We start from the raw sequence: 24,976 nt of genomic DNA, 5'->3' as shown, positions 1-24,976 counted from the left end.
TGCAAATATATGTGATCCCTGATAAAGTAGCAAACCACTGAGAACATAATCTCACACACCTGAGATGTTATCATAAAGATTCCCCACTTTTCTTATACCTGTAAAATGAGTAATCATTGCTACAAAATGTATTTCTATTTAAGTCAATGGCAAAAAACATCCACTAACATCAGCAGAAACAGGATTGGGCCCATAAAACCCACTGAAATCAATGGGCTCAGGCTCAAAACTATTCACAGTAAGGATTTTAACAGCTTTCCTTAACTAAATCCTATAGCTTGAAATATACCCGATAACATGAATTTTTAAAAGAGAGTTAACTACATGGACAATCTAAAGGAGTAAGTAATAACCAACTGGGTTTGATCTAGGGGAAAACGAAGCCAAACTTTTAAATCAGCATAACTTTTGAATGAGCTGTAACAACAAAACAGTTTGTTGTCTTTTCAGCTGATTTCGCAGAAACGTTCCTCCTTTGCCCTCTAAATAAGTGTGAAAAGAAAAGGAGTACTTGTGGCACCTTAGAGACTAACCAATTTATTTGAGCATAAGCTTTCCTGAGCTACCTGGCCAGGGCAAGTTAGAGTGGGGGTGAGGCTGGGAAGTGGAGCAGGTGAAAGCCCGTGGCAGGTTGTGGGGAAGGGGAAGGTTGGGAACTGGAGCGGGTCAAAGCCCATGGCAGGTTAAAGTGGGAGAGGTAAGGCTGGAACTTGGATGAGTGCAGGATGGAGCAGACGGTGGCAGGTCAGCATGGTGCAGAGACAAGACGAAGGTGACAGGAGAAAGTAGACACACAGCGATGCAGGGTAGAGGGGGCGCAGTGGGGAAGGAGAGGCGGGGTGATGCCGAGGCCTCAGACAGAAGCTAGCGGGAGAACCGCACAACCCCAGCCCCACATCCACAGCTGGCAGTGGCAGGTTGACGCAGCCCATCGCCACCCATCAGCTCCTGCAGCCGCCTCCGTTTCCTGCCCAGCCAGACTACAAGTCCCAGCGTGCCCCGGGCGGCCTCCTCCCTGGCGGCACGTCTCCTCTACCCCGCCCCCTGACGGCTGATGCGCACGCGCGTTGGCGGCGGCGTCTAGGGCAGTCTCCCTAATGTAAGATGGTGGCCGGCCTGGCGGCGGAGCGCACGGAGCCCGGAGATTACCCGTCTCTCACATAAAGGTCGTCGGAGGAGCTACTCCGCCCCCTCCCGCCAGGCCCGGCGCTACCAGAGGTCCCGCCCGACAGCGCTGCTGCTCCTGCCGCCCGCTCGCCGGCCGCCGTGAAGCAGGAGAGACTGCGGGCGGGGAGGGACGAGGAAGGCGGGTGAGTGTGCGAGCAGGGGCCGGGGGAGCCGGGCTACGAGAGAGCGGAGGCTTCGCAGGGACCGCGCAGGCCTCAGTCCACCCCCCTCCCCCGGTTCGGCCCCCAAGAGCGGCGGGACCCCGCTGTCTAGGGGGAGCGGAGGCGCCCTGCCCGGGAGGTCGCGAGGGGCGCCCAGGGGCTGCCCGTTTTCCAGCCCCTCGCGGGGAGGGGAGCGGTGGTGGGAGGGAGAGCTCGGGGCCGCGCTCGGCACCGAGGGGCTGCCGGACTGGGACGTGGGAGAGGAGGGGGCTGTGCCCGGGAGCGTCTCACCCCACCCCTCCTCTCCAGCCTCCGGGGGAGGCCGCACTGGCTTGGGTTATCTATTTCAGTGTGATTCTCTTATGGCTTGGTGGAAATTTCCTCTCTTCCTCCTCCCCCTCCCCAAAACTGGGCTCCATTTGTTCCGATTCTCACTTTTGTGGGAGACAGATGGTAAATGGCAGCCGTCTCTTTTTCCCTATTATTTTGGACAATTCATTTAACCTTCTCAGATTTGTCTCTTAGCACATCGGTCTTTAACTTTCCAGGGCTTCTAAAACATGCTCAGTCTTAGAAACCTTTTCGCAGGCTGAGTTAGGAGAAGGAAATGAGAAGGCTGTGGGCTCGCACCGCGTTCCATGGCTTGCCATATGCTCTACCTGCCAGTTTCAGTGTGAGTTGGTGGTGCTTTCCTGTGCGCAATAAAAGGAGGAGGTGCGCGCTGGATCGTCCTCCTGGAACACTTCACTGCTACAGTTCAGAGGATTCGTATGGCTTTGGCCTGTGTGCTTGGGACACTATCAAATGCGGAGTTATTAGGAGGGCAATGAATGCTATGTAGGGCAGTGGTTCTCAAACTTTTGCACTGGTGACCTCTTTCACATAGCAAGCCTCTGACTGTGACCCCCCCCCCCATACATTAAAAACACTTTTATATATTTAACACCATTATAAATGCTGGAGGAAAAGCGGGTTTATGGTGGTGGCTGACTGCTCGTGGACCCCCCCCCCCCCGTAATAATCTCATGACCCCCTGAGGGGTCCCAAACCCCTGATGTAGGGTATATGTTACATGTTACTCTTTAAGTTGGATGTGCAAGTTCTGAAAAAGGTTGGCTTAATTTTACCAAAAGTTGTAAAGGTTACGTTAGCATATAGCGTGTTTACTGTCTCTGTACTTTTTTTAGCTTATTGTGCTTATCTGCAATACTGCTTGTGTTACATTCTATTTTAGTTTTAAAATATCTGGACTTCAGTGAACAGATATTTTGACATCACACTTATGTAAGCATGATCACAGGCATTGACTAAAAGATAAACAGTAATAACTGAAAGACAAATCTGTGGAAGAACTAAGTTGTTTCTCCTCCCCACTTTGTATCTGGAAACTCAGGCTATGAAAAGGAAGAGCAGAGCGAAGAAGTAGTGTACCTTAGAGGTTGGATGGTGTTCAGGTGGCCTATGAATACTCCAAATATACATTTAGTTTCTCAGTAGCATTGCTAATAAAAGGAGAAAAAAAAGTAAGTGCACAGTCTAGAAGTCAAATGGAGTCAAGTGTATTACACCTCAGGGTTTTTATGATCCTGTAACAGACTTTCCATTCCATAAACAAGACTAACGCATGTATGGGTTTAGAAACATTTGGCAGTCAGTCAGACTAGACTTGACTTGGCTGACTGGCAAGGAAAGCTTATGGTAGGAGAGGATTGTTTTTGTATGGTAAGGGGTACTGATTATAAAATGCACTCTTGTTCTGATTAGCATGTTTTCCTTTTAAGTTCCCATTAAAGTTTTTAGGTGGCTAGCTTAGTTTTTTCTTACAGAATATGCTATAGGTGCTTGTCAGTCTTAGGGCTCTAGTTTTTTTTAATTTGGAGCTGATTATTTCAAATGGATGGCGTGTAAACATACAACTTCAAATTGTCTGATTATAAAATGTATTTTAGGCCTTAGACAACCAAATCCATCATTTATAGACCTGTCTCGGGGTACAAGACTGTACCTTGCCATCTGGTGCAACCAAGCAAAATTGCGTGGCAAGGCCACTGTATCAGGGGTTCTCAGACTTTCACAAGGGTGAACAACATCTTAATAGACTATCTGGACCACCTTTCATCCCACTTGCGATTGCATAACATCCCTGTGACAACTTCAGCAATTGCTTTCTTTGTAAAGTAGTAATAGGAAAATATTCATATATTTTTAGCAGTCTTTAGTATGCGGTGTTCTTTTTTGAGAAAGTTAATGACACGGTCTTTGCTATTCAGTTCAGTACATCTCCTTCACTATCTGTTCTTTTCCTCTCAGCTGGAATTGGCAAGAAGAGTCTAGGCTATAGGATTGCCCATCTCTGTGAACTACTACTGATCCTTTGACCACAGTTTGGGGAATCTCTGCAGTAGGTTACAGAAATAATACTCGGTTCTTATATATTTTCATCTGTAGGTGTCAAAGTGCTTTACAAAGAAAAATAGTGGTATCCTTGAATGACCAATGGGGAAACCAAGGCATAGAAGTAAATGATTTTCCCGAGTTCACACATCAGACATTGTTGGAGCTAGGATCAGAGCTCAGGTCTTTTGTTTGCTTAGCAGTGTGGTGGGCCTTCTGTCAGGATCTGTGTGGTTCTACTGTGCAGGAGGGAGAGCAAGATTTGAGGCACTTATGGAGGTTCTTATACCAGGTGAAATGAAAGGACAACGTTGGTGATAGATGGTGGATTGAATAAAAGCATTTCTGTAAATAAAACTGCATTGTTCCAGGGTAAACTATTTGGCTCAGAGATAGCAAAACCAGATAACACACACACTTTCTACAGATATCTACTGAACCAGAAACTTCCATTATAAATTAGTTATTTTGCAGGCTATTTCCCTAGTTCAAAATAAGCAACCTTAGAGCAAAAATTGTCCAGGCCCCACATCCTGTGTATTTTTCCATAGTTGATGCAGTGGTTTTGAAGCTACTTCAAGTATCAAATTGTTTCTAGTAATGCAGTGAACATTTACAATCACAGGCTTGACTTCTCACTCTGTTTGGAACTCTGGTCAGCTTCACATTAGTTAGTGGACTGACCTCCTGTTTAGCTTTGAGAAAGAAATTACAGTGCTCAACCTAGTCATTTGTAAATGGCAGGAGAATGAAATTCCATTATTCGAGATCTTTCTGGTGTTCTAGGACCATTGTAACTAAAACGCACTATATAATTTCTCAGACTTTCTTCACTCAAACTAAGCCCGTAAGTACTTGTACTGGAGGAGGCTTAAAATATTCTGGAATTACAAAACAGTACTTGTGTGACCTAGCAAGTTTAGGAAGCCTGTATCCAAATTTATACAGGAATTCAGGGGCTGGAGAATGACACTTCTTTCCATCTCCTGCACAATCTGTAAGATGTGTACACAGTTTTTTGTTTCTAGATGTCATCTTAGAGTTACTTCCATAATCTGTTAAATACATAAACAACATTTGACAAACCAATCATTAGATCACAAGGCAGAAGACTTAACTTGCTATCAGTACTCATACTGGGAACTGGGGTTGAGGTGATGGTGGAAATGGGGCTGTTATATCTGAAGCAATTTTAGAGCTTTTTACAGTTCAGAGGTAAAATGTAGATGGATCCAGAAGCTTGAGTAAACACTACTGAGGTGAGTGGAGACAGGTCACGCTTCCTGGAGAAATCCTGTTCCCTCAGCAACATGGTGGGCCTTGTGTCAGGATCTGTGCAGGAGGGAGTGCCAAATTTGGGGTACTCTTACGAGGGTTTCCCATGTGCTGCTGCATAAAAAGGATTTGGGGTGTGGACTGCTGCTATACCTCCCCACGTAGGGAAGATGGCTCTAGCCATAGGCTAAACTATTGGCTATAAAGAGGCTCCACTATTGTATTGTGGTGAAGTTTTTTGGTGGGTGTGAGGAAGGGTAATATATACCTTCTCCCACTCCAGTGTAATTCCTAGGAATATCTGAGCCTTAAACATTTACACCTGTAGAGTTTCAGGTTGACTGTCCAGATGCATGAAAACAACACTACCTGCATTTGATTGATACTTAGGTTTACTTTGCAACTAAGTGCTAGAAATGCAATTATTTTTAAAACGAAGATTACATGCTGATGAGTAAGTCTGTAAAGAAATTCGTGGCTAACTGCCTCACTTTCCAGAGAGTGGCAAGTAGAAAACTGGTGAGTAAATTTATCAAACCCTGAACATAATACAAGCAGCATTACAGTAATGACCAAAAAGTTGTGGTCATCTTGTGACAGCATTGGAAATGAGCAAGTAATTTAGTGAGCATCCAAAAAGTACTTTATTCCTAGTTGTTGGTTCTGCACACTTCAGGTCTTTAGGCTACAGGCCATCTTACTGTAATCTTGTTAGCTCTTCAGTAGCCCAAGATATAATTTGTTTACTAATGCTCGTTAGAGAGAGTGTTATAAGTGGCAATTTAACTTCTCAGTGTAAGAATACTCCTAAGCAATTTTGTCATACTCTAAACTAGTCTGTATTAAACTGGTAATCATAAAAGGAAAGCAGTGATTTAACTTTCTGTAGGGTAAAAGAGTGACTGCTGCATGAGAAGGTTCATCAACAGTAGCCCATCTTGGCATACTGTAGAAGTGATAAAGTGGTCACTTACCTGCTGCAGTGAAAACTTGGCTGCAAAAAAAAATCTAATTCATCAGGTGAGCATCAGTTGAAGGCAGTGTATCTAGTAAGACTTGCAGTTTTAAAGGTTACTTTGCTGTTGACAGTATAGATTTAAACTTGAATTCTGCTTGGGTGGTGTGTATTAATTTTAGATTAGATGGTCAGTAGCCCAAGACTACTGAAGGTATAAAATACAGTACTTCTCATAAAGGTGGGTTTTATTATTATTAGAATCCGGCCTATTAATATCACAGCTGCTTACCCCCTGGCCTTTGGAGAGCTGCTCTGCTTTACAAAATATTTAACAACATTTGAGGACTGGAATGCAAAAGGGTAGTGTGTTGAAACAGAGGTACCGGTAACTTAAATTGTTCGCATTAGAAAGTTCCAAGTGGGTGGGAGTTTGGTGTAAGGAAATGCTTGGGGTAAAAAATGGAAGTGTGTTGTGGCTGTCACTCAAGATTTCTGGTTTGCAGTACAATTTAGAACAACAACAAAATGAGGTCAGGAGGGAGTTCAGCAGTAACAACTAAATGTCTGTAAAGTGTACTTAAAGGTCTGTGTTTCTGTTGGTTCAGTGCAACAAATAAAAAGGGGTGAACTGACAGGCAGTGCTACAGTAAAAGATCTGAAGCTTCATTATGATGAGTAGAAGTTACCCTAGGCTTTCAAATATATTACCAAGCGGAAACCTCCCTCTCCCTCCGTTTGTTTATCTCCTGTTTCATCGCCAGTGGTGCTTGGAATAAAATGTAGACCGAAGGCTTGTCTTCATGTACAGCGCTACTGTGCTGATGGGAGAGCTCCCATCAGCGTACTTAATCCACCTCCCTGAGAGGTGGTAGCTATATTGATGGGGGAAGCTCTCCTACGGATATAGGTCTGTAGCATTGACCTGGCCTTAGTTTTCACCATCTGTTCATACTGCCATTGAGTCTTCTGGTAATCCCTAAACTAGTATGAAAACTGTAGGTCAAAATAATGTTATAGGTCAATTTACCTTGTAGTTCAGATCTGTTTACATGTTTTTCCTATTGTATTAATATTATGGACCTGAATCTCATTTACACTAAGGCTCCTTTATGCTTCCAGAATTATGTAAAGAGGCCTTAATGTAAATAAGAAATAAGCCTAATAAAACACCTCCAACTTGGCTAGTGACTCAGTCTCACTGCTGTTGTGGATCCATGCAACCGTTTTTTTCTAAAGCAACCCATTTTGTAAATTGTCTGTTGATGTCTTCCCTTTAAGTTGGAACTTTCCTTCCAGCTTTTGATAAAACACAAAGATCATGGCATTTGTAACGGAGAAAACTTGTGTTCAAACGATAGCTCATTTTTGTCCTTGAAAGCAGCAGTAAAGAAATTTTCAGCACTCATCTGGCAAAGGATATGTTAAGCTGAAACTTCTTGTATGGATAGCTTCATCATTAGTAGCAAACTGGCTCCAGAACAGCAGATTGGAAGTCTCTGGAAATTAAATGATGGAGAATTATACAGTTTACAATAGCACACTAATTCTAGTTCAATCTTTTTGTGTAGTTTAAATGTTATTCTTTTAAAATATTAAAGACAAAAGTTGGGAAATTCAAGCAACTATTAGCATTTACAATAATCTGCAGAAGTTTTAAAAAAAAAAGTAGCTTACAGCTACCTTCTTTCCTATATGGGTGGTAGCTGAGTAGGAATTAATACTAGAATGATCATGTGAACAGCTCACAACTATAACAAAAGGATTACTGACATTAAGATTTTTAAAGATTTGTTACTTAAAAACTGCAAGATTTGAAGTCGGCTAACTATGCCCTATGGCAGGCCTGTTGTCCTATCTATTTGTACTGTGGCTAGCGCACTGAGACCCTAAGTCTGACCTGAGGACTTAGGTATTACTGTTTATATAAATATATATAATAGCACAGTGAAACTTCATGCGGACCACCTGCCCTTGGTGAGCACTCAAAGATCTTCCTAGATAACACTAAAATGCTAGTTTTAAGAGAACATCTTTCTGTGATCAGAGACAGCCTAGAACTGATGCCAAATACAACAGTACCTTTTTGGGGAAAATGGCTCAACTACTTTTGACTTTGCTGTTAAGTGCACACTGTGTATAGTCTTTTCATAGAGAGTTCTGCATTTTCCCTAACTCAATGTATTGCAGTAAGTTTTTTACACTGAATCACTAGAAAGTAGTTAAATGTAATAGAAATTACGTTTTTATTTCACCTGTGCTGAGTAACTGATGGATAGAGCATTATTGGCTGCAACAAGTAACCTGTTCTACGCTTAAAAAACAAACAGCCCCTCCCCCCAATGCAGTATTTGTATTTGATTTTTATAAACTACTTAATCTAAATGTTGGTATATTAAGTGACTTGCAAACAATAAAATAAATTTTGGAATCAAGTGTAATTTGGTTTCGTGGGATTCCTTTCAGCTTTCTGTGTTAGGGTCTTTTAATAAAGACAACAACTTTTTATCAGTCCTTGAGTGATCAGTTAATGTAGTTTCCCCTGTACTTAAAATGTCTTGACTGGGAGAATGGTGGAAGATAACTTCATTGAAAATTGGATTAGCATTTGACAGCACCAGTTCATTGTTTGATGTTTATAGTGGGGTCAGATACTGCTGAAGACCAGAAGGTTGCCAGTGTATAGCCGCATGGGGGAGGGGGAAGGGAAGGGTGCAAGTGCATTGAGACAACTAATTCTGTTATGTACTCTATTTCAGAGGTGACTTTCCCCTTAGTCTGATTTAGCACTAGCAGAAATATTTTGGGGCTTTCTTAGTGTCTACTCCTTTGATTTTAGACTTGTGCGTACATACTCAGTCTTTCTAACGGTTCTTCTCTTGACCTTGTTAAGCCAACCTTTTGCATGTTGTGGGTTAGTATATTTTTTCTGTCTGAAGGAATTTGTCCGCTCTGAGGGCGGTAAAAATGGAACAACTGTTTTATCCTAAGTAGAAAATGACTCCAGGATCCAGCCTTTAAGTAGGCAAATGGCTGAGCCAGTACGTTTGCCATTAACTTTTTTTTCAGACTAAGGTTTTTTTTGCAGGATACATTTGTGTGTTCATAGACTAACAGATAACTTGCTCAAGGTGTTACCTTACAAGTTTTTGTCATGCAAGAAAGGTCTCAAAAATTTTACCTACCCAAATAGACCCAATCAGGTGTAGCTAGACAATTGGGGTGATGATGGGTAGTGAACTTGTTACTGTTTTTAGATTGTAAGAGATATTTGATTTAATGCTTTGCTTTTTGGCACTTTCCTAGAACGCTGCCATTGCTGATGCTTCTTATAAAAGATTACTTAATACAAGAAAACCACTTGCATAGGACTTTTTGTCCCTTAATAGTTCAGGCAACTTTTAGGTTTTCTTCCATTTCCCACTTATTTTCCCTCCCATAACCTTTAAATCCGTGACAATGTCCTGGGTGTGGTGGACTCCAGAATCTGTCAAATGCAGCATCTAAGATGTCTAGATGTTTATGCGAAGCAGTGATGCACTCCTTTCTGCTAAAAGTGTTTCCTTTAAAGTGCTCCCAACTTCTTTGACCTTGTGTAGTAACACATTTGTATTTCCTGGCATAGTGGAACCAGAGGCTGACATTTGGTGTGCCATCACAGAAATCCCCATTGTCCTGCAACTTTTGCAGTTTTGAGTGAAACTTGCATAAGACCATCACGCTTTTCTGGGTTTCCCATAGGTGTACAGGGAAGCTGCTAAAGCATCCTGCATTCCTTGTAAGTTTTACCTGCTTTTGTTACCACAGTGGTGCATAAGCATTAAGTGCAAGATTCCTTCATTCAGCACTTATAAGTGTGTGACTGTGTAGTGGTGTAATCTTGATCCAAGTTTAAAATAGCCTTCCTAAAATGTTGCTCTTGTCATTTCTGTCTTTTGACAAAAGAGAAGGCCACATTAAAATTCACCTTTCTTATATCTAGTCCTGTTTTTTTTTAAAATTTAGACTTGTTTAGACACAAACAACTATGTCTTGTTTTGTTGTAACCTGGAGGATTTTAACTTCCAGTTGCCACCTCCTGCTGAGGTCCTGTAAAACTGCCATTATTATTAAAGTGTAGGACTATGTGATGCTGTTCTTGGAGCCTGTAAACTGCACCCAGTCAGCCACAGTAGCAACATTTGAGTAATACAAAACAATCCTTCCATCTGAAGAATAAGCTTATTTCCCTATGGTAGGACTTTAGCTACTTTAAAGTCTTCTACTTGTGCATTTGTCAGCCTTTGTCTTTGTCTCTGTTCACGTAGACTTGGTAAATTCCTTACCTCTTATTTCCCTTGGAAATATACTATAATTACTAATGTGGGAAGTATAGATTTTTTTTCCCTCTCAGGCTGTCCATCTTGACAAAAATCACTGGCAGCCTTTTTCTAAGAATGTAACGTGGCTGTTAAGACATCTAGACTTGTACTTCTGAGACTTGAATCCAAAAATACCAAAAGTGAGATATGTGACTTGAAAATTGTAACTAAGGTTGTACAGTGTTTTTATTTAAATTAACCTTAAAATTTAAATCACTTACTTGCATTTTGTTAGTTCTTCACTTTATTTTGCTAAAGTGAATATTTCTTTTGCTTGTTTTCTTGGAATTAGTGTCATTAATAAATTTCAGATTTTTACATAAAGGTTTTCTCTTAAGCTTCTCACTTATTTCTTATTTATGTTGAAAATGGCCAGCCCATTTCTTACTGTGAGAACCAAAATTTTCCTCCAAAATTGATCTACTTCTCAAAGCTATTAATTTCCCCTTTAACCAATTCACTGTAAATCTGCCTTCACATCACACTTTGGAAAAGTCTGGCAACAGTTTCAGTATATGCTTTTCTCCTTTTGTTGCCTCTGGGGAAGTACTCAGGGCAAAGACCAATAGCTCTGGTATGATCCATTGGTGGCATTGTTCTGTAAGACTGTTCTGTTCTTTTACTGAATTGTGAAAGGAAGATACAGGATTGTGGGTACCCCACACCAAGCTGGTCATACTTTGTGTGTATGAATCTGCTTGTTTCAGTAGAGGTTGGGAAGTTTTGTCTATTGACGGGCCTATATGAAATGAATGACTAGCCTTAGTGTGTGTGAAATGGATTGGTAGCTTTAGCATAGAAGAACCCACTTATTGAATGGAAACAGACTGAAAATACGCTCTCTTCCTTAGAAGTATTTCTTGACGTGAAGGCTGAAACACACTCATGTGGTATAGAGAAATCTGTATTACCATTGTTGCATCTGATCTGTTGCTAGAAGACTTCAGTTTGTAGAACTGTTAGTCCAGCAGCTTTCAGAAAGGCAACATTTCAAATCCAAAATGAAATGCACAGAAGTGGTAGGAAGGTAACCCTCTTACTTTCCCATACCCTGTCCATGGTACTGCATGTATGTGTCCTGCCCTTAGTGAGTAGAGCAAGTCTGAGAGGGTATTTGAGTCTTGGCTCAACAGCCTATCACTTCTGCATCTTAAGGCTGGAGCAGAGGTATGTGTATTAGTCACAAACTGTGGCAATGATTTTTTTGTTTTTGGTTCAGATTACATTTCTCATTTGCCTTTCCTGCTAGGTGCTAATTTTTAATGCCCCAGGAAATAATAGTGGCCTGTCATATGGTTTAATGCTATAGATGATGATAGTCCCTTCTCTGTATGGTATATATGAATAACTTAAGTGAGACAGATTGTCCACTACTTAACCTTAATGTATTTTTACATTAAAAAAACTCCAAAGTAGCTTATGCAGTTTATTACTGCAAAAACATCAGACTGATTTGTTGCAAAATGTGAAACTACTTGGTTTTGTGGTTCAACTAAGAGAGCTTTTCATTATGTTGGTCAGCAGTAAGTTTTTTTTTTTTTTTTTAACCAAATTCCAGATAAAAATTCAACTTGGTTGCTGAAAGTAAATAGAGTAGTTCACTGCTTGTGCAGGAAATGCCCAGAAAGAGAGGGCTGTCTGGCCTTGGCATATGTATATTGTTTTTTGCTCTGGATTGGACCTGCCTGGTAGTGTGAATTATAGCATTCATCATGGATTTGACAGGCACTATCTACAGATTTGAGGATTTGTTTTTATGCCATTTAAGAAAATGTTTATAATTAACTTAGTCATGTTAAAAATGTTAAATTATAGAGCTCAAGGATACAGAAATAGCTGCAGGTTTTTTTTTGGTACTTGAATTACTGAGTCAGTAATTGAGACTAATAACTCTTTACTCCTTTAACCCAACCTTTTAGTCATACAGAGGCTTAGGGTGGGGTAGTCTTATGGAGAACAACTTATTTATCTAGGGCCAAAAAGTGTAGTAGGGCATTAAAAAAAGACAGGTCCCAATGTTTGAGAATTCTGTTCCATCTTGTGAAAAGTGCTGACGTGACAGTACTGGATATTGAAGCCCTCTGATTGTCCAGTGAACAAGTACTGCTTGGGTAATGACAATGCAGGATTCATCTACCAGTGTACTGTGACCTGGAAAGTGAGGATAGCTCAGCCTCCAGGCTGATTTAATCCTCTGCTTCTTTAGATTCCTGCTAGACTGGTGTGTGTGTGTGTGTGTGTGTGTGGGTAAGTACTGCCTGTATGGACTCTTGGCAGGTGAACTGGACTGTGGCTGGCAGATATGTAATAACCTGGATTAGATTTGAGCAGGTGAGCTAAAGGGGAAAACTGTGGAACCCTATTACTAATTCTTGATGTAAAATAGCCCTCTAGAGAACACACATTTGAGTTCCTCTCTGAGGAAAGCAATGGAGATGACTTTGCCAGCCTTTTCTGCCTAGACGCATCAACTCTTGTTGAACATAACAGGATTATTCTTTTGTAATTTGCCTACCTCTATAATTTGTGAATTGCATTTAGCATCTTTTCACATCCAAGGATTTTATTGAAAGCAAGTATAAAATATCTTCTTAGCCTTTCCTTGTCTAAAAATAAGAATTGAATGTTAATTTAAAAAAAGTTGTAAAAGTTTAATCTTCTAAAAATTTCCTCTCCTGCTTCCCTGAAAGGTCCTTTACTGTACTCAGTGAGAAGTCCCTCACCTTTACTCCCTTAAAGCCAGCCCACACAGTTGATTGCAAACCTGAGGGGTTATGTGAACTCTGTTTTCCCAGAGCCTGTTTTGAAGGACAGTTTTCCTTTAAATCCTGTTAGCCTCCGTATCATCAGATTTCAAGGAGAGCAGTAAATTACCAGGCTTAATACTTTTTGCATCAGTTAGCATATGTCTGCATATATTTCCAGGCAAAATGACATTAAGGTAAATTTGAGAGTACATGTCAATAAAATAGCATAATGTACATTAAAGGGATTTTACAGTTATCCAAAAACAGTGTGTTAAGATCAAGAAATTCAGTATTAAGGTTAAATTTAAGAAATCCAAATATGTTAAGGTATGGAAATGCACAATTAGGGCACTTGAACAACCTTCCCTGCTCTGTAGTGAAGTCATGCAATAATCATTAAGGCATTTTAATGCTTTTGGTCCCAGATAAGAGTAAATTGATTTTTAAAGACATTCAGTTTCCCACTTCAGTATCACCACAGGATAGTGCACCTTGCATTTCTCTCTCCTGCACTCTAAGGAGATCTGGTACAATGGGTAGCTTATTAAAAGAAATATTTAGGATACCAGTCACTTTTCGTAACAAAGTTTGTCAGTAGAGTCTGGTGCATAAAATCTTCAGAAACACTCACAAAGAATTGCCCCGTGTCCATTACCTTTCTCCTATTAAAAGGAGGACTTGTGGCATCTTAGACTAACAAATTTATTTGAGCATAAGCTTTCGTGAGCTACAGCTCCCTTCATCGGATGCATTCAGTGGAAAATACAGTGGGGAGATTTATATACCCAGAGAACATGAAACAATGGGTGTTCCCATACACACTGTAACAAGAGTGATCAGGTAAGGTGAACTATTACCAGCAGGAGAGCAGGGGGGAAAAAACTTCTTCCTATTGTTCTTAGTGAGACTGAGGCCATAGCATCCCTCAATTAGTGCACCCCCTTCCAGAATGGTGGAAGCCTCCCATTGTTTCCAGGGAAAGTAACAGGGAAAATGACTATAAGTCTTTTTTATTTAAAAAAAAAAAGTCTTTCATTTAGCCTGTGAACAAGATTTCAGTGAGTTTTAACTATTAGGGAAGTTGGAGTCAGTTGTATTGGGAACAATCAGTGTGACCCCCAAGTGCTAATTTTAAAGAACCATTTTAGTTAGTTTTTACCTCTTTAACCAATTCATTCTGTAGTCAGAGTAAGTGCTGTAATTTTCTCGGAAGGTACCTTGTATTCTTCATGTGCAACAGTGGTTGAATGTCCCTGGTTTGTATGCGAAACTGAGCCTTAACTGTGGAACCACAAGTGGTAGTTCCATAATGTGACCTTTAGAAATGTATGGTGAAGGGTTCTTTGGTCTAATCTAGACCAATTAGTTTGTACACCTACCATTCAGTCTTATGTATAGCAGTACGTAAGCCAGAAGCTGGAAATGGGTGACAGGGGATGGATGACGTGATGATTACCTGTTCTGTTCATTCACTCTGGGGCACCTGACAGTGGCCACTGTCAGAAGACAGGATACTGGGCTAGATGGACCTTTAGTCTGACCCAGTGTGGCTGTTCTTATATTCTTATGTAGTATATTTTGAGGAAAAATATGCTATAATTTTAAATTTCACTTAATTTAAAACACAATTAGAACATTAGAATTAAAACTGAAACCGTTTCACTGCAATGTTACTTCTGAAAGTGAAAATTTTGCCCCCGACCTGTGTGTGTGGTTTAAAAACAAACAAACAAAAAAACACACGATAGACAAGCCATATTCTTCCTAGTGGCAGGTAGAAGCATATCCTAGGTAGAATTCTATACAATTGGCCTCATTCCCTTGTAATTATGGTAACAGTGGTTGGCTGAAAATAAGGCAAGAGACCCGGGCACCTGCTATTTCAAAGACCCATAATGCCAAAGGACAGTAGGGATGGTGAGGGAACACCTGTGCTGCTAACATCTTCAAAACATTCATCCTGCTGCGAGGGGAGGCTCTTTGTGTCCCAAAAGTACTATAGATCCTTCAGGAGACATGAGTGCTCACCCATCTTGAGTCTTACACCTATGGATCTTTTGAAGTTGTAGCAGCAGCAAGAGTACCTTTTCTCTAAGCAGCTGTTGGTTACCTCTCCCTGTCATGTAATTTTGGGATCTACCTGGGTGGTGCATCTTTCTAAAATTGGAAAGGAGGGTGCAGCTGGGAGCCATAGACATCTAAAATTTGCAACTGCATCTTTAAAACAAGAAAGATTTGCCACTTAATTACCCTTGCCCTCCCTCATTACAAAAGTTGCTGTAAGTGCAGCCATATTAAGATTTTTCAGACAACCTTAACTCGGATCCTGTACCAATGTTAATATAATATTTAGCCATTTGAAACCCCCTTCATCATAACCATCAATATCATCCACGCTTCAGTAGTAACCACAAACCTTCCTTTATCGCACAGTGCTGTACTACAGGTATAGAACCTGTTAGTCTCATATTGGCCACAAACCCCTTCTCCAGTTCACCCTATTGGTTACGAGGCATTTCTCCATAAAATCTCTTCTTGTATACTGCACTGCTTTTCTTTCTACTGTTCCATTGAGCCAACGACACTGATCTACTTCATCTATTGTCCACGGTAATACTTAATGCTTATTCTCTTCAAAATGCTTTACAAACACCAGCTAATTAAACCTCAGCATTCTTCTGGGAGGATTTATCCTTATTTTATGGCTGGGAAAACAGACACAGTGAATCACTGGTACAACTAGAATTAGAAGTCCTGATGTCAAATCCTATGCTTATGTAAAATGACTCCTCAGAGTAGGGTTATTGTGTTATAATTTGAAGTACATCTGAGGGTCAGCCTGTCCCAAAACCAACAACCAGGATTTAGTAGTCGTCTGTCTCAGTGGTGGTGTAATTTACTTACAGCTGAGAGCTGCGGGGTGTTACACTGGGAAAAAGGTTTATTTAATGGTAGACAAGATGATACAGCTGGTATGCAAAAAACCAACCCCAACATAACAGTGATTTTATTTAAACTCGAACAAACAAAGCTGGATTCCACCTACATACAATAACATTAAATAGATTAAGAGTGTGTGTGTGTCTATATATAATTTATATAAATATATAAAACTTCTAAGTGCACTAAACTAAATATAACCCTCTATTTAGAGAAATATATTTATCTCTGTATGCACAGGCTATTACCTTTATAGGCTGTGGTTGAGGGTAAAATTTTAATTCAAAGTCCCTTTTCTCCAAATCTCTCACTGGGTACTAACACACAAGTTAGTCTTTGAGACTCAGATGCCTCTCTTGATTTCCTGAAGAGATGGACTCGACTCCACTGGTACTTGTTTGTGGGGACGCACATTAGATTAGACCCACAAGATTTGAACGGTTTCTGGGACTCCTATTCTGGGGCCATGTGAATCATAAGAGGTGACTGGAGATGATGCTCAGGAGCAAACAGGAACAGATGCTCAGGAACATGTCATCAAACATGGACTGATCCTGAACAGCTGGCTGTAACTTAAAGGGACTCTCTTCTGCATGTCTCTGTCCTGCTCAGTCTCACTCTCCACTTACTCTCTGTTTCTCTTAGTCCTGGTTTCCCTCCCTCCCTCTCCTCTCACTCCCTTGCCCTGTTTCTCTTAGGTTACTCACAGACTCTGTTTCTCTCTGTCAAGCTCCACGCTACCTGCCTCTGCCTCTCAACTGCCCCCCTCTTCTCCAACTCTCACTTACTCTCTCCCTGAGTGGGAGCAGTCATCTCCTCGCACTTTCTCAGGGGGAAGGGCTACCTCTTCTCTATAGAAAATTACGCTGTATTCACCGTGAACACACCTAAATCATATATTCCCATATAGGGTCGAGTCCCTTTGTTGTATTTACATTTATTTCACTACTAGATCACATTTGTCAGCCAGATGGGGAATATGTATCTCAGATCACACCCCTTCCAGAACAAGACTCGCATGAGCTTTTATGCTGCTCACTCTTCACAAACTGACTGACCATGAATGCCAGAGTAGAACAGTCATCAAAACAGTTAGATGCTTGCATCAAAGTAGTTACATTTGAATTTATAGTTAATCATTTTTCACATAATTGAACTTGTTCATACTGATATTAGTATCTCTTATCAGAGAAATGGTGAGTGGGGGTGGCAGGGGGTAGAGAGGTGCCAGTCAAAGTTGTCTGCAGAATCTCAGCTCCAAATTTCCTGGGCTTCAAATATATTTAGTTTGTTTAATTGATTTTTACAACCTTAACAGTATCTTTACTTTTTGTGTTGAAATTTTCTTTTTGGTAAAGGTGTGAAAACATCATTATGTGAACTTTAACTATCCTGTCTCTGAACTCCACTGGTTTGTCTGAATGCGAGAATTTGCAAACTTTGCAGGCTATACCTGAAGAGGGAGAGACGGAGCCTTGTTTCCTGGCCTTGAAAGTTTTACTTGGATTGACTAGGAGGAATACGTGGATAGAACCCTTCATAAGTACACATATCACCCGGGAAAGTAACAGGGAAGAAAGTTAGGTTGGTCATGTGTGATCTCCTTCCAGGGTGACAAATCTCTAAAGAGGCTCATATCCTTTCATTGGTTTTCTACAGCCTGCCTCCTTCCTCTACAATCTTGAGTTCTTTACCCCTGCCCATACTCTGTCTCTCTCTGAAGACCCTCTGGATCCTGTGGCCTTTCCCATCTGTCTGTGCTGGGACAAACAGCATGCTGCTTCATTCCTTCCATTGTATGTGTGGGTGTGTTCTATGTAGATTCTTATATCACACTCATGTAAGAAAAAATGCACTTGGTTTCACAAAAAGTATTCTTACAACTTGGGGGAGGGAAGTGCTGGTTATATCCAGAAGTATCTTAAGTGGCCTATCAGAAGAGCAAATATGCTTGCTTCTGAAATGGCAAATGTTTGTTAAAGGCCCAGAATTAAATCTCTGAGAGGGATAATTTAGAAGTATCCTGAGAGGGCATGGCTCTATTAGAGACAGTAAAACCACAACAACTCTCCCTTTTAATCTGGTATTTGAACAGGAACAAGGGCTTCCTGGTTGCCCTTTAAAGTACATTATTAGTGTTCAACACCTTGTAGGAGAGGTCCCTAAAACCTAACTACATAGTCACTACCATGGTTTGTAATTGCATAGCATCCGTCACAAAGCTGGGAACGCATGTTTGACCCATTAGTTTGTTCTCCCACTTCTGTGTACAAAATTTCAAATGAGACCTCCACAGTTTCAAGACTAATTTTGGAAAATGGATGCTTTCATAAAGTTAAGATGAGAGGTAAACTGTGTTCACTCTCTTCTTCATAGGGAAATGGAATCTGATATTGTTACAGGTAATGCCTTTTGCAGTATAGTCACTACGTGATAAACATAAATGTAAAAATAAATGCAGAAAATATTATTCCTATTATTAGTACTCTTCCATATGCCAAGAGAATGGGAATTCTAAACATTAAAACAGTGATTTTGAGTAGATTATTGTTCTTACTGAGTACAGCTGCTGAGTTGATTTAGGCTTATTTGCATATCTAATTTAATTATTTTGATTAACATGGGATACTTGGCTGTTTAAAATCAGCAAGTAGATTGGTTATATTCCCTTCTAGAATTAGCTTTGCAAATAATTCTCCTGTAAACTACTTTCTAGAATTTGTTTTTACAAAAGGCAGTTTTGGAGTAGGTTAAGAGTGTAATCATAAGTGATTGATCTGTGAAGACCAGAGTGAGGTTGTTAAACAGTCTTACAAGCATCACGAGACCTCTTTACATTTAATGGATCACAGCACTTGCAGCTTCTTATATGAATGGGCCTTCATGTTTGGAATCAAACTAACAATGCACTTCCCTAACTTGCACTGTGCTTTGTGATGCTACGTGGATATCATAGCTTAAAATGTATGTTGCTACAACTGTTTTACACACTTAAATACTGTTCGGCTCTACTAAGCTTAATTAAACTCAGGGTTTTACCCAGCTGATCCTGAACAGTGAAACTTACCTTCACTAGTGAGCAGAATTTTAGCTAGAGAGTTGCTAACAGTTTGTAGTCTGGGCCTTAAAGCTCTTAAGGGCTTGGGACTGAGTAATTGCAGTCTACTATACAACTCATTGTAGAAATTCACCTTTTTGCTAATAGAAAAGCACTGAGCAACAGATGTGGCTCCTCTGCAAATGCAAGATCATCAGTATGTAGTTATACATTTTTGCATGTGTGACAGGAAATTTTGAACTCTACATGATATCACAAACACCAAGGAGACTTGCATACTAGATCAAACATCAGGGAATATTTTTCAGCTCTTCATTGTAATTTCCCAGTGTATTACTATGGGAGATCATAAACTTGCATGACTTACACACCTGTTTCCTAGTTAACTGCTGGCAACTAGCTTCAGAAGTGCTTATGAAGTTACCAATCATGGAATGTTTGTTTTGCATTTTTTAAAATCAAGCTGTGAAGTCTGACTATTCAACCTTTTGTGTTTATAAAAAAACTGAATAAGCTATAAAGTGCATATTTTTGTTTCAACTGTTAGTGTGTAGTGTCCTCGAATAGGAGGGAGGGTGTTTTGCAAAGAATTGCTTATGTTTCTGATCAGTATACCCGCAGATCTCTGACCTTGTGCCACACTTTAGTTCAGGGGGTTCTCAAACTGGGGGTCGTGACCCCTCAGAGGGTAGCAAGGTTATTACATGGGGGGGTCGCGAGCTATCAGCCTCCCCCCCCAAACCCTGCTTCGCCTCCAACATTTATAATAGTGTTAAATATAAAGTGTTTTTAAGGGGGGGTTGCACTCAGAGGCTTGCTGTGTGAAAGGGGTCACCAATACAAAAATTTGGGAACCATTGCTTTAGTCACACAGTTTAATCGATTTTACACTGAACAGCCAGCCATAGCTATAGAGTTAGGAATTGAATTAAAAATGTGTGGGAGGCAGCATATCGTCCAGAAATATTTCCAAATATAGCCTTTTCTTTAAGTAAAGGTTTAGTGATAAATATTTTAAACTGTTGTAAGTGTGTATTTCCCAATAAATATACTAAGTTTGTTCCCCTTCCCTGGCACTGAGTTGGACCTATCTATGGAGAACCTTGCTAAGTTCTATAGCTTTTTCATTTAAACAGTAGGTTATCTCACTTTGAACCTGGAATAATTCAGAGCTTGAAAAATTTACCAGACTCCTAGCACTCTGAGATTGATCTGAATTAAATTCCAGGTTCAGTGTTGTGGTAAGAAGCCCAGCCACATATCCATCTTCTGGGGATGGTGCTGGGATGTTTTCAAGGATGCTGTATCTGGACCCTGATCGGAAACTTCCTTTGTGTGTCTGCATCAGGCTAATATTTGTGTAAATTGGAAGTCCCCTAGGGGCTACTGGAAGGGAGGTGGAGTTTCTCTTCTGCCCACACAGAGTATCCTGATTGGAGTGGGGTTGGAGTCTCTGCTAGTCTATTTCTCTGCCAGTCTCCTGGCAGGAATGCACAGAACAGTTTAATTGCTTCCTACATGGTAATGAATATTGGGAGTGAAACAATGAGTATCAGGAGTGGAATAGAGAGGCTTGCTACCTTCATTTCTGATGCTTATAAAAGCTGAGTAGCAGCAGAAACATTAGCACTTATTTGTCTGCAGACAGGAAGACTACTATACAGGTTAATGCGTGGAAGGTAATCTTCACAGGTATTATGCCTAGAAACTTAACTTCATGTTGAATGAGGATAACTTTTTTCTAGACATTGTTGTGGGTTTTTTCCCCCATCCCATCTCACCAGTGATAGATGTTAGCTCGCCAGAGGTGATCAAACAAGTGAATTTTTCAAGCATTAGAATATCTGTAGTGGCTTTGAAACTAACTGCAGAGGAACTTGAGGAAGTGGTGGTGTGGGTTTTTTTTAGTAGAATAAATGAGAAATCCACAGATTGTTTGTTTTTCTTTAGGAAAAACATCCTACTCCACAGAAGTTAACTTGGATTGGCTAAACTGTGCACCTTCTTACGGATGCTTACAGGGAATCTTCAGTATGAATATTTATCCCTTCTTTATAACCGCTGTTCAGAAATTTAGAACAGGGATTTTAGCCTAATGTGCGGACCTGAATTGCCCGGCACAGTTCTCACTGATGGTAATTAATTATGCACAGAGATAAAGGCTAGTTTGTAAACTCATTTTTGTATTCATCACTCAGCAAGTAGGGAGGGGAATAATTCAGGACACCTTTAGGACCATAACCATTGTCTTTTTTTCCCCTCCTCTCTTTGCCCTTCATCTTATCCTTTCTTCCACATTTCTCATCACTTTTGGTGTCTTTGGGTTCTTCAATGTGCAGCTTCAGCACTGGAGAGAACTTAATTTATGAACGACTGTCTGTCTTTCTAGTCGCCTGCTGTAAGTAACTTTTGCTTCCTGCCCCAGGCTTCGCTCCAATCCCTTTTCCCATGTCCTATCTTCAGTGCAGTCCTCAGAGTTATCTTCTTCAGGGATATTAGACAATGGATCCTCTCCTTCTCCAGTCTTTGATAAGAAGAGTTGTTTTACAGTCTCATACATATCTGACACTAAACTTGATGCATTAGCCTTTATTCTTTTCATGTAAGTTCCACACAGTTCAGTGAGCTGGACCTAGCAAGTTCGGATGTGGAGATGCTGTATCTGTGCCTAAAGATACCTAGACAGCTGGCTGGCATATGGATTGATAGTGTTCAGCCCAATGAAGTGCTGAGTGCCCTCTGTGTCTTATAGGATCAGGCCCCTAATGCAGACTTGCAGGGAAATGATTGCCTTTATTATGTTTATCTAGCTGATCAGGATTTATAAAAGACTTTTGGTGGGGTGTGCCCAAGTACTGTATCATTATGAATAAAGCTCATTCGAGTTTGGCGAAAACTAATGGTTGTATAAGGTAACTAGAGTTTGCTTTTCCCCAACCTTAGCTTCACTTTAACAGAATTGGGTAGGAATTTAAGGCAACAGTGAAAATCCTCTGTTCCTTCCTTTTGCAACCCTCATTCCCTCCAAGAAATGATTGAAATGTTCACCCAATTTGAAGTTAAACAAATGGGATTACATTCAATTTAAAATGGATTTTGAAAACTGTTTGTTCAAGTTGTCTTGCCTCTTCTCTCTCCTAGTCACCCCCAAAATGAATCAATTCATCTTGGTCTTAGTGTGCATACCCGATACGGTTAAATGGCAAGTACAAGATACAGGTTTTTCGCAGAAGTGATGCTGTGACAGAATAAACTACAAACTTTGGCAGATCAGATGTAAAATGCCATTATGTGGCTTAAATCAGTTCAAATGCTGTTCTTAGCCTGGTATAGAGTGAAACAAAGTTAGAATCCTGTCACGTATGGTTATTGAGCCAAAATTGATTGAATTGGGTTTGGAATTTTCTTTAGCAAAATATCCAGGCCATGAAAAAACCTGCTGTCCAGAAATCAACCAATAACAGAATGGACAAATGAAATGTAATTATGCAGGGTGTGTCAATGACCACTAATTATACTGACCACTGTATCCAATTTTAGGTTGTAAACTAAAGTTGGTTTCCTTTATCTGTTTCCTACAGTGTGAAAAGTGCTATATAAGGTACACATTCTGTATTCAGAGCCTGAAAATTGGGAGCAGGTTAATTTTTCAATATCTGCAGATGCATTCTTGATCTGGTAAGCTGCCTGTAAGAGTATGTTCTTAAAATAAGAAATCAGCTCTGTACAAGTGTGAAATGCAAACTTGCACAGCTAAGTTTGTTTATCTGTGCCTGGATTGAATTTAGAGACACTTGGTTCAGAAAAAATGAATGAAACACAACCTTTCCCCTATAAAACGAATGGGGAATTAGATTAACTAGAACCTTTAGTTTTTGTTTATTGCCCTTTTAACCTGGCTATTTAGCTTTAATGGAAGTTGCCGAGTTTTCTCAAAGTATTTGCAGGTTACCTTTACATAAAGTTCAGTTAACCACAGAAAACAGCTAATTTATGAAGCACAGGATCAGCAATGTACATAAGAGGGAAGGTCTATGTTTTGTGTAGCAGGACAACTTGCATAAATAGATGTTAGGATATAAACCTACAAAAAACTGCTCTAATAAGGTGGGTGGCAGGAGTAGACTTGAAGAAAAATGTTGGATGGGCAGAGGTTGGAAAAAAGAGCATGCTGCACGCTTTCCTTTTACTTTACATCTGAACTCTCTTCCCTATTGTGAATCTACAACACTTCAAAGAAAATCAGCTTCATTTCCTTACATCCTTACCCACTGGCTTATAGGATCAGGGATTCACTTGTAATGTCAGGAATTTGTGAATTTTCAGTCTCCAACCAAGTGTCTAACATCCAGATGTTAGATACTTAGTTCTTAATGGAAATTCCCAAGGAAATGAGTGAATCAAGCAGAGGCTGAGGCTCTGCAGACTTTCTCCCAGAATTCTGGTTTAGCTAAAGTAGACAATAGGACTCTGTTCCCTCCTGAGGGATGAGGACCCTGAGGCCTGATCGACACTCAATAATTGGACCTACATAGCTATGTCAGTTAGGGTGTTTTGGTGCTGGGGGTGAGAAGCTACTGCTCTCAAGGATATGGTGTTATGCTGACTTAACCCCATGGTGAAGTGCAGCTGTGTCGATGGAAGAATGCTTCATACACTATGGAAAAAAACTAGGGCTGTCGATTAATTGCAGTTAACTCACGTGATTAACTAAAAAAAATTTAATCACAATTAAAAAAAATAATTGTGATTAATTAGTTTTAATCATAGTGCTAAAGGATAGAATACCAATTGAAATGTATTAAATATTTTGGATGTTTTTCTACATTTTCAGTTACAACACAATACAAAGTGAACAGTGCTCACTTTATATTTTTTTATTACAAATATTTGACGCTCAAACAAGTTCAGAGTGGAGACAGAAGTTTGAGAACAGCCTGCTATTTCTGAAGGATGTGAACTTTCTGAAACTGCAGATTTGATTGTTGATGACTCCTTTTGTTGCGTTTCAGTTTCTTCAACCTCTTTCGCCAAGTTCAAATGGAGCAATAGATTTTGTTTTCGAGTCTTTGAGCAATATCAAGGAGCCCTTCCTTTGTCTTTGCCATTTCCTTTGAGATAAGAAGAATCCGATTCTGTGGGTCAACATAAACTCCAGCAAGGAAATGAACATTGTCAAAAAGCTTCTCTTCGCGTTTCTGCATGGAGGATAGAATTCCTTCTGAAATTTGTCCACCATTTTCTTGCAAGAATTTTGACAGTTTTTTGCCATTCCTTCATTAAAACTTCTGGGGTTACATCGACAGCTTGAAGATTTACGGTTGTTTGGTTTGGCTTTGCCAAGAGGTCTTGCAGGTTCTTCACTTCGTCCCATTCAGCTTTTGTTAACTTGAGTTCTCTTGTTCCAGCAGCAGCCACTTTTTCACATAAGGTTTGAAAACAAGAAGCCGATCAATCATCGCAAATGTTGAACCCCAGCGAGTCACAGTATCCAATGATTGCGTTATCCCATGTAGATCAAGCAGAACACTTCAAATACTTGGGGTTTGTAGTTTGACAACGACTTGTCGAATTTTTGCCAGAAATTTCTTCTCACGTTCTTTTAGTCCATCCCAGATTGCCAACGGAAGAGTGAATACCACACCTCATCAGTTGGACTTTTGAGTCATCCTCATGAAACCATGTTGGAAGTCATTAACCCATTGCGCAGCAGCATCCATGTTGAGTTCGATTTCATCCATTCCTTTAGTTCCTTCATCAGGCAAAATAGCTTCAGTTCTGTCCACATCCCTGGTCTCAGACGTAGAAATGGTTTCATTGTCCTCACTGAAATTTGACGGCACACGTCATGTTTGCTGCATTGTCAACGCAGATGCTCAGCACTTGCATTTCACTGATCCCAAATTTTTCTAAAATAG

General features: G+C 40.3%; 1 protein-coding gene across 10 annotated transcripts in view; it reads left to right on the top strand.

Annotated features, from left to right (window-relative positions):
- The first annotated feature begins 1,059 nt into the window (after window positions 1-1,059).
- The window catches only part of CNOT4 (CCR4-NOT transcription complex subunit 4), a 122,859-nt gene continuing 98,942 nt past the window's right edge, over window positions 1,060-24,976 (top strand). For 7 of the 10 annotated variants that reach the window (XM_073327380.1, XM_073327372.1, XM_073327376.1 and 4 more), the window contains exon 1: window positions 1,060-1,310. The gene's annotated coding sequence lies outside the window, so the exon portion shown is untranslated. The remainder of the gene's footprint in view (window positions 1,311-24,976) is intronic. The other 3 variants (XM_073327385.1, XM_073327383.1, XM_073327382.1) reach the window with 1 other exon arrangement.

The sequence above is a fragment of the Lepidochelys kempii genome, chromosome 1 (assembly GCF_965140285.1).
Source record: "Lepidochelys kempii isolate rLepKem1 chromosome 1, rLepKem1.hap1, whole genome shotgun sequence".
NCBI classification, from domain to species: Eukaryota; Metazoa; Chordata; order Testudines; family Cheloniidae; genus Lepidochelys; species Lepidochelys kempii.
The sequence above is the reverse complement of the archived record's forward strand: the minus strand, read 5'-3'. Positions and strand labels throughout refer to the sequence as shown.